Source organism: Lepisosteus oculatus, chromosome 3 (genome assembly GCF_040954835.1).
Source record: "Lepisosteus oculatus isolate fLepOcu1 chromosome 3, fLepOcu1.hap2, whole genome shotgun sequence".
Taxonomy (NCBI): domain Eukaryota; kingdom Metazoa; phylum Chordata; class Actinopteri; order Semionotiformes; family Lepisosteidae; genus Lepisosteus; species Lepisosteus oculatus.
In genome coordinates, this window is record NC_090698.1 from 35,155,789 (window position 1) to 35,165,553 (window position 9,765).

A 9,765-nucleotide genomic window follows, 5' to 3' on the forward strand; every position below is an offset into this window, starting at 1 on the left:
TCTTCTCCAAGTCACATACTTACTTGACTGTAGTCTACCCTGTGTGCAGTTGAGGTGTTGACATGATTTCAGAATAAATACACCTGTGTCTGGGAGCTTCCCTACTTAGTGCATTTCCAAGGAAACACTACACCATGAAGACCAAGGAACATTCCAAGCAGATCCGAGACAATCAGGGCAAAGATATTAGAAGCTTAATAAATAGAATAGAATAGAATAAAATGCAGGCAAACAGAATGAATGTACGTGTAATGGTTCAGCCTAAACATGGAAAAAGATATCTTACACGGTAGTAAAAACTATCCACTTTCCTTTGTTGAGGTACAAAAATTAAATTTAAAATGGCAAGATATCTATAGTGCAGTTACTGTACATATTTGGTGTTACACTGTTAACATTTGAGTTCCATTCTGTTAGTATTCCATTTGTATATTCATACTGCATGTAAAGCAGCATTTTGCTACACAGAAACGTACCACCTTGTACTCAATTAAAGATGGAAATAATCTACTGGGTTATGCCCCTTTATTACTCCATGGTACTTCACGAATCTGAAGGAAAGGAATCTGACCTATCCAAAAATATTAAATATTATCACCTTGTCAATGCAATGATGGTGGTATTGTTTCTGATTTGTACAAAACACAGCAGTATACCAGGGGCTTCATTTTAACCAAATTAAAATAAACAGAACTTTACTTATTTGTGAATAATTCTTAGTCAAACAATACAGGGGTTCCCACTCAATATCCTGCTTTTATGCCTTGGACGTTTCGTGACCTTTGGACATAAAAATTATCTGACTTTATTTATAAAGGATATAAACTCCACCCTTAAAATACAGAGCGTAAGCAAATGTGGCAAATTTGTAAATTAGCTTATATAAAAATATTATAGATATATTATTACTGTTTTATAACTGTTTATTTTTTAGATGTTTGTCATTTTTATCTCTTCTATGCTCCAAATGCACAGGATCCTAACAAGTTCAGAGAAATGTTGAAAAGTGTGGACTACATTGCTAGATTAGTTAAAATATAATTGTACTCTATACATTATATTTCTCTATCATATAATAAATACATACCACATATATGTACAGTATTTAATGTACATTTGCATATTATATAATACTAAAAATAATAAATTTACACTGTACATTGCACTTCTTGTGCATTGCACTAAACTATCCATTACAATTAAATTTTTACGTTTAATGTTTAAGTAAGTGTAATGTTTAAAAATGTTGTTCATTACTCACACTGCAAGCTTTCATTCATTGCTGATTTTTATTTCAGTTTCTAGAATGTTTCAGACAAGGTTTATGCATTACATTGGAATGATTAATAGGAAAGTAATCATTCTGTTTATATACAAATATGTGGATATTCTGCTTATAGACAGAAAACATTAATGTACAATATCGTTTACTTATGTTGTCATGTCCTGGTCCCTATTACAGTTGAAATGTGTTGATTCTTATGGAGAAATATGTTGCATTTAAAGTCCTTCAGGGAATACTTATACCCTTCTGTTTCCTTTCCACCAATTATTTATAATGGGAAATTATTATTTGCTTAACATCCATGTTTTAAGTACTGTAGTTCAGGCAGGTAGCTGTATCAGCATGTGTAAGCTTCAAAGGAACAAGCAATAGGTTTATTCCATGCTGAAAAGAGAAGAACGAAAACACAACATTTCGGCTGTGCCTTCTTCAGGTGTGATGTATCCATGTTTTGAAGTCCCTATTAAGGATGTTAAACAAGAACCCCTGTATATTGTTATATTTAAGATACAAATAAACCATTCCTTTTCATCAAAAGTCAAGGAACAATTAAACTCATGAAACTCATGCCTTTTCTGAGATATGGAAAAATCTACTGGATATAGAATCACAGTGTAGCTAATGTGTCTTTGACTCTAGTGCACCTCTATTACAATAGGATAATAACAATTGGAATTATAAATGGTATTTATCAAAAAGCAAAAAATAGGGGAATTTTATTTTTTACAAACATACTTTAAGTGGATGAAACATAACATCTGATTTCTTTTAGATAAAATGTCTACTTATTTGTAATTGCATAATCACCATTGATCACTGAACCAATTCAACCATGCACAGAAATGGAAGGAGGTTTGTGAACCTTCAGCAAATTATATTACTGTGAAAAAAAATCTACTTATCAAAAATATCTACTTTTTCAAGATATTTATATATCCATGAAGATACAAGCCTTATTTTCAGATTAAAGTAAATCCAAAATTTCCCATTTTGAAAAAAACAAAACTCATGTGATTAAAAAGGATGCATTAACTTTTAAGCATTTTTTTTAAATGAGTGGTTTCACCACTGAACCAGCAAGGCTTTTCACAACATAACAAAACCACAGGACTGAGTGTAAAAAATAAAAATAAAACTGAAACCTTTTTCTGAAATCTTCACGTAAATCAAATCTAGGAAATCAAGATCATATACTGATGATTATTAAAATGAATATGGGCAAATAAAAACAAAAACAATAATTTAAACACAGAAGTTAAATGATATAACTACTATACCTTTTACTACCTACCAGTTGAGATACTTTAATGTATAGAATTGTAATACCCAATTCATTGAAGGTCTACAAATAATTTACATCTCTTCTGTTCAGATTTTTCTTCAAAATAAGGTACATCCTGAGAAGTATCTCCAGTCTTATGTCTACATGCACTTCCTAAAAATAATGAAATCAGTTATAATGTACTTACTGTACTTACAGACAAGGGAAACTACAGATGCAGCCATTCAAAACGAGCGAGGTATGCTGCGGTACAATGCGTGTCACATCCAAATGCGTCATATCACGTCAAACCGCATTATACCACATGCAAATTGATTATGTTAGTAGTATCCAGAATCACCTTGTAAAACCGCCAGGTGGAACTAATAAAGGTTAACCTCTCAGCATTTGAGCGGTCATCAGAAAATACCAGGTTTTGAATCCCTATCACTGCTGAGGGACAATCTTTATTAAGAATTTAAGTTGTATACACTTTAGACTTTTAATTTTAAACTGTGTATTTAAGCATGTTAATCATTAAACATTAAAAAGTTGGTATATTTTATAAAAGCAAGATTGATCAGTTGGACAAAAGTACACAACCTACCACCTTTATCATAAGTATTTGAATTATGCAGTAATATGTTACTCCAGCGTCACTCAACAGGGATGCAGCCAGTCAAGCTACAGTAAGATCTGCCCTCAACACAAACGGACCAGGTCCCTCCTATTCATATGAAAGGCAGTGACGTTACCGCGCTGGTAAGCCCTCCTTCACCTGACTAGCAGATGCACTGCATCAGAGAGAGTCAGTATAGTTTCTGGGAAATACATTTTTCCTGCATCAAAGTTGAACTCGTTCAGAGCGCCCTGCATTACAAACTCCAAGCCTTTCATTTTGAGCTGAAGACCCTCACACCTGAAGTAGTGTCACGAAACAGTTCTTTCTGGACCCTATGCAGATGACACAATCTGGGGATGAGTGAGAAAAGAAGGGGGGAAAAGTCATGCAGGAGACGGGAATGAAGACAGGGGGCATGTCCTTGGTGCGCTGGTGTACGGGGAAGGTGTGGCCAAGGCAAACAATCCAAAAAATAAGTCCATAGGTGAATGCAAAATACGGGCAAAAGTCCAAGGCCAGGTGATCCATCCAAGACAAAAGATTAAAAACAGGAACTGGGTCGGAACTGGCAAGGGGAACAGGAACAGACATAGAAACTTAAAAACATAACGGAGCCAGGTGCAACCAGGTCCCAGGCTCGCATGATATGGAAACCAATGCAGAGCCTCGAGTGAAGTGAGCGTTTGGCTTTTAAGGGTGAAGTGAAACGGGGTAGGAACAAGGACAGGTGCGGGGAATGAGGCAAACGAGGGGTTTGCAATCGTGACAGAAGGCTTCACTGCTGAAACATTGCATTTTCTCTCTTCTCTTTCCAGCATTGAATAAACATCTTACTTGTTCTTTTGCAGACTACGCAGGCTTGATGTGGCTACCCACCTAAGTAAATGTATTGCAAGGCGCTCTGTTTTATTAACAGTCTGACTCCAGTGTTGTACAGTGATAATAGACGTGGGTAATGTCATCCCCATCAAACAATGTACTTATCGCTCAAATCCTGCAAAACAAAAAATTAAACACAAGGACAATGTTGTGAGTGTCTGGTGGAATTTCTCTGTAAACTGAAGAGTTATAGAGGAGACACATATCACCTCTTTTTACACTTGTAAATGAGAAGATTCCACTCAGTGGGCGATGCATTGTTATCTCAATCACCTGCTAATTTGTTTTACACCACGGAAAGACAGGAGAATGTGACTGTACTGTATCTGTACGGAATGTGTGTTGCGTTTACAAAATTAAAGTGTTTAAAGTGTATATTTAAAAAGTTTTAAAATACTAAAGCTTACACAAAGATTTTAAGATGATCACGAGGAAGGGTATTGCATGTCTAATGGTCTAACCCCATTACCCCCATTTTGATTAAAATCGTAAATGCGTGTTTAATTAAATGCCTTTATTGATTCACAATGTGACAATGCAAACCAGGGTAAAGTTAGCTTGAAGTTCGAAAACGATTTTGGCATGCCTGTAGCATTTTCATGAAACCTCCCAGAATTGTGAGAACACTTGATTTGTGTATAAAGTACATTGTGAATGTTTTCACAACCTTCACTTTGTCATATTTATGCCATTTGTTTGACCATGCACGAATATTCTTATGTCCATATCTTCGCAAGGGAAACACAGAAAGCTTCAAACCAAATGCATTTTAAAGAACACGAGTTGTGAAACTTTTCACAATTCTGGGAGGTTTCATGAAAATGCTACAGGCATGCCAAAATCGTTTTCGAACTTCAAGCTAACTTTACCCTGGTTTGCATTGTCACATTGTGAATCAATAAAGGCATTTAATTGTGAAACTTTTCACAACCCCTGCATAAACGTATCAGTGAGCTAATTATTTTTTTCTGACACTCTGGGAAATTCTGGGTTTTGATTGATGCACAATTATGCACCATCTGGAGCACACTGGGGTGAAGTTAGCTTGAAAATGATTTTAGCACACCTGTAGTATTTTCACGAAGCCTCCTAGAGTTACGAAAACACTTGCTGTGTGTACAAAGTACATTGTGAATGTTTTCACAGTCTTCCTAATGGGATTTTACATTTCTACATTTATACGTTGTTACACAAATATTCTTATGTCCATATCTTGGCAAGGGAAACAGTGCAAATTTTAATACTAATTAATTGACCGCGAGCACTTTCCACCCCCTCTACATTCTCATAGTAGAATAGGCTAACCTTCTAATGAAAGACAGTCCACCCCCCCGCCACCAACAGGAAAAGTGCCCGCAGGCACTTAAACTTAATATGGTCAGTAACAGTAAACAGTAACATGGTCAGAAGGAGCATGTAAAAACGTTTCCGAAATAACCACATGTAAGACTTTGATGTTTAAAATGTTTAGGGAGAAAGTGGAATACTGGTGTATATTATTTCTTTAAAATACCAATACCAGTCATATACAGTTTACATAATATGTTTATGTTCCTAAATTCATATTGTTTATGACTATTAGATGCGTTATGCTACTCTTTTCACTAACGACCAATACACCACGAGTGCCCCTGTCGGTCATTTTGGCCAACCAACCACATACCACGGTATGCCGCGGTGGCTTGTGGGTAGTTGTGTTAGGGATTTGTACTGTGCAGTTTGAATGGTTGCATCTGTAGCTGAATGTTATGCACAGTAGTGAGTAATATTGCAAGCTTTGAAACAATTAATATAAAAACTACATATCTAAAATACATTAATGACAACCAAGCATTGTGTCAACACAACCTTTTAACAATAAACACTTTATCAGAGAATCAACAGAATGAACAAGGTTGAAATTTTAAGTTTTTCTTTTCAATTAAAAAATACAGATTTGTTTCAAAGTACAAAGGAGACAGTTAAAATTCAATGAGCGAGGTATGCTGTGTTGCAACGCGGTGGATGTGGCACAATATACTGCATCATACCGCATTTTTTTTTAAATAGAATAATAGCATCCGGAAGCACCTTGTAAAACTGCTAGGTTTCAAAGCATTCCAAAAAAGCCTAAAAAGGCATTATTATACTTGGGAGGTCTACAAACTCTACAAGGATATGGGTGGGGAACACAGACATTTAAAACAAGGTACTGAAATGAAGAAGGCAGAGGTACAGTAACAGGACTCATGCAGAAAAGCCAGAAGGGTGAGATTGCTCAAATAAACCGTAATAAGTTTTTTTTTATTGTTGATGAAGTTGATTAGTATGACTGCCTTGTTTATTGTTTATAGACTGGGTGTTGCTGGAAGGCAGCATAGACTGGTTAAGTCAGCAGCATTGTGAGACATTCTAGCAGCCTGGCACTGAAAGACAGACTAGAATAGGTGACATCTGGAAAAATGAACTACTAAGCTTGGCACGTGTCACTCAACAAATACAGGACCTATAATCAAATTTAAAAACAGGTAGGTCTAAGCTTTACCGAACATAAAATGGCATTCGAACTTAAAATATTGTATCGACCGCGGGTTTCGGTATGGAATGGAGCAGGCGTGGGACTCAGGGAATGGGGTTGAACAACACATTTATTAACTCGAATCAGGAAAGGTACACACACAGGGACAGGGGTTACAGTGCTGCACCTACACTAACAGACACACACAAAAGGAAGAGACTGTATCCCAAGGTGCTGTTCTCAGCCTGCCCTGTGTGGTGCTACATTGTATTACATGTTACATGTTTCACGTTCTTTATGGAATTTAAATACAATTTAAACCCCACCCCAAAAGTACTAAAAGAGGGAGTATAATTAAAACATTTGACTTATGAATATGAAATTTACCCAAGATGACTAATAAATTAATTACTGTATAAATAAATGTTCTTTTTTCAAATTTTCCTCTTACATAGTACAACAAAATATCAAAATCCTTAATATAAAATTTGAGTATTCTATATTTCCAGAGAATTCCCATGACGTGAATTGAATGTGCTCTTTCTGGCGATCTCTGTCGTTAAGGTTGGCGCAAGAGGTAGCCAGTTTAAGAAGCACTTAGTGATTAACGAGTGGGTCGGGGAGCATGTAGATTACAATGGATTTAACGTTCTACTTTAGTTACGATAGGTTTTGGGAAACACTCGTAAATTAACGATCGACCTTAAGAGCAAGTTTACGATGTTCTTAGCGCTATGATGCTTTCGGGAAACTCACCCCAGACTAGTTAAGAGAACGTTGGAAGTTTGTGGAGTGTAGCGGCCAAACTTAATACCTGTACTTTAATAAGCCTGGCCGCTACATATCCCCCCTTTTTGAAGGTCATGAGGTCCGGAGACGTTGTTGTCTTCAAACCAAAACAGGGTTAAGTGATGTCCCTTGTTTCATTAGAACATTAACCTTAAATGTCCACATTACTCCTCGAGAATTCATACAGAAACCAGCATTGGATACAAGCATGATGAATAACATCTGGAGTATGTATAAACAAGGTAGGAGACATCATATCTGTCTAAGCATTACACATCAGGAAGTTCACTGTCAATATCTGATACCTCTGTAGCAGGCAGATATTTGGGAAGAAGTCACTTCCTTTCTTTGACATGCTACCTTTGACTCATTCATGCTACCCAGAGTACATGTTCATGTAAGAGTACAGCATCCAGAGTACCCCGCCAGTCATGATCCAGCTACCCAGCAGAAGTGTTAGAATAACCACAGTTCCTGTTCCCAGCCCCCTGATGAACCACAACACTGTATTTGGTACCTACCAGGGTGGTTTGGAGGTTTGTTCCATTAAAAGCCTCTTCAAGGCTACTGTTTCTTGGATTTCTATCCAATTCAATAGGGTGGCACCTGAAGGCATCCACAACCTCAAGTTTGGTCTTATTTCTCTGGTTCCAGACCGTAGAGTGTTAAGTTACCAAGCTGCACTGTGGCCTCCTCGGGAACTTACAGGAAAATTGTTTGATTAGGCAACTGCATTGTGGTAGCTGTATCATGCCTGTCATAAGTCATAGTGACAGTTAAATGTGGTGTGCTGACTAGCCATTTACTTCCCACCTGCTCTCCATGGGGTTCATTAACCTCCCTCTGTTAGTACCTTTACACCCTTCATTGGTTGATCAGTTAGACACAGCCAATGGATAGCTTTGGTAGCCATACCCATCTCAATATTTGGAACTGAATTCAATCTTGGATCGCCTTCTGGGTGAGCTATGAGAGAGGGGGTAGTTAACGTCACATGCTCCTCTACTGAGAAGAGTGGAATCAAGTGGGTTGGGAATTGTGCCATGGCTAGACTGACTACAGTGGCACTAAGCTCCCTTAACAAGTCTTGTGTCAACATTCTGGCCTGTTGCACACAAGCGTAAACCCACTGTATAACACCGACAAACATCTCCACTGGGTGGGGGATAAGATTCAACACTGTTGCATAGAAAGTTGCCTGTAGAGTTTTCCCTAGGCTTTCCAGCTTTTGCTGCTGTTGTTACAGCCTGTGTGAAATAGCGTGTAAAAAAGTGGTAGTGGTAGTTGAAATAGTGGTAGTGGTAGTGAAATAGCGTGTAAAAAAGTGGTAGTTTTAAGCTTTTCTGCCAATATAATATGGAATCGTGTACCTAAAAGAAATTAATAACTATATATTACTAGTACTATATTACTAATAACTATATGGACTAGTAACCCACTGGTTGTGTGTTCAAATCCAGCCGGCGCCGCGACTTTTCTTTTAACAAAGATTTATTTGAAAAAAAAGAATAGCAATATTATGGACAATTAATTGACTTTTTATATTTCTAAATATCACAACATGATCGAATTTAAGTCAATTTTAATAACAATGAATAGTCACCTTCTTTCCTTCTGACAACTGTCCCTGCTTCTGCTTCCTGCTTCTATCGTGTGTGTGTGTGGGGGGGGATACCTTTAGATCTCCCTTCAGATTTAAAAGGTTATTAATCATATCTTTGGTGTCGCATCTTCCCAGTGTAGATGATCTTTTGCTGCCTGGGAAAACTATCACAAAGCTTTAGAGAACTTAACATTTCTATTATTAACAAATTGTAAATACAACGCTTACATTGGCATTATTAATTTTTCACTTGAGTGTATGGAGGATTGTCAGCTGTCGCTGAGAGTAGACCCCCCCCCCTCTTAGGCTGCGCAAATGATTGTTTAACTTTTATAGAGAAATGGAGGCTGTACAGTATGCGTTACAATATAAACATTTATATTGATTTAAATCGCGTTTTGATTTAAATCGCAAACAAGTGTTTAATTACCTGTAAAGCCCTTTGAGTGGAGTGTCCAGAAAAGCGCTATATAAGTGTAAGCATAATAATTATTATTATTATTATTATTATTATTATTAATTATATGTGTTTTTTTGATTCACAATCAGACAAATGCAACATAAATTGTTATCTTTGTCTTCTAAGTATCTTAATAAACTTTCAGCATAGCTTTCTCCCCATTTAGATTTATTTTTCTTGGGATTTTGGGATCAAACGTGGAAAGATTAGATTGTAATCGTTTCTATTTTTTAAATGCATTTTAGGAAAGTGTAATCTATACTAAAAAGCTGTACACTACAAGCTATATAGATACATATTGTATGTTTAGATATTTCGATATTTAGATCCGGCGCGGTACTGAGAGAGGGAGGAGGCGCGGAGCTCAGC